This window comes from Euwallacea fornicatus, chromosome 9 (assembly GCF_040115645.1).
Source record: "Euwallacea fornicatus isolate EFF26 chromosome 9, ASM4011564v1, whole genome shotgun sequence".
NCBI classification, from domain to species: Eukaryota; Metazoa; Arthropoda; class Insecta; order Coleoptera; family Curculionidae; genus Euwallacea; species Euwallacea fornicatus.
Window position 1 is genome coordinate 1536880 of NC_089549.1, and position 1286 is coordinate 1538165.

The 1286-nt window shown below is 32.0% G+C and overlaps 1 non-coding gene across 1 annotated transcript; it reads right to left on the bottom strand.

Annotated features, from left to right (window-relative positions):
* Positions 1 to 785: 785 nt before the first annotated feature.
* TRNAV-CAC (transfer RNA valine (anticodon CAC)) lies at positions 786 to 858 on the bottom strand. The gene has a single exon. It is a non-coding gene; the product is annotated as a tRNA-Val (tRNA).
* Positions 859 to 1286: the final 428 nt, after the last annotated feature.

Consider the following 1286-nt stretch of genomic DNA (forward strand, 5'->3'; position numbering starts at 1 on the left):
CGCTCGATTATCCCCTTATGTGAATATCAAAGAGCAAGCACACAAATATTAATTCGGGAAATAGTTTATGGTATGAAACAACACTTTATACTACTAAGATGATCAGTAACAAACAAAAATATTGAGAAAAATTAAATGTGTGTGTTACGAGTGAAGACAAACTGGAAAGTGCTGGTTTGCTCTTCCACTAGCATGGGCATCAAGAGGCGACACAAAGAACGAAACTTTCACATTTCTCACTGTTCTCTTCAACTTAGTGTTGAAATGGAAGGTTAAAAATGACCTTCGTGGAACGTCTTAAATAAGTTAAAATTCTCGAAACTACCCTTTTATACTACCTAATTTCTGAACTGGAAACTTAAAAGTTATGACAACTATATTTCATTATATGGTGTAAGTTGGTTGCTACTCTTACCTGCCAGTGAATTTTTAATTATATATATGTATCTAATTATAATAAAACGCAAATATAATTTGCACACAGTCACTAAAATGACCATCGGTCTGTTGGTATGATTTTTCTTATTATTATAGGTAAATATGAGAAATATCTTTAATTCGTTATTCTTGCGCGCACATTTCGTGGAAAACGAGACTATGGAGAGGTTGAAAGTATTTCGAAATAAGTTTTTTTTATTAGGAAACAATGTAATATATTCGTAATTTTTATTAATTTATGAACATAATAAATCGTAAGAACAAAAAAAAATAAGCTTGTCATTGAAAGAGTGAGAAGTATAAATAAATTTGGGAATTAAAAAACTGAAAATGAATTTAAAAAAACCTGTTTCCGCCCGGGATCGAACCGGGGACCTTGTGCGTGTGAAGCACACGTGATAACCACTACACTACGGAAACTTGTGAGAAATCTTGGTTCGGACATTAATATATCGGGGTATCCATTTTTTTCATAATTTACAATAATAAACTTTGGAGAGAGTAATAAAGAACAAATTAATTCCATAAAAAAGAAACAGTAATCCCTCAATTGGCTGCTTGAAAGAACTACACTCCTCACTAAACTGATTACTATTTTCAAGTTTCAGCATTCAAATCTTGGTTATTTGAAAGATTACGAGTTCACTTAAATTTTCGCAAAGTGATATTGAATAAAATGTGTTTTTGGCATTAAATTCCGACAATACCGAAAGTATCCGGAAAAATTGAATGTTTCTGTAGAAGTTTTTAGTTTTTCCTGCATTCTTGTAGATCTAGGTATCAGACACCCCGAAGCCTAGTGAATAAAATCTGAAGGTCTTTACTTCACTGGCCATTTGTAATTGAAA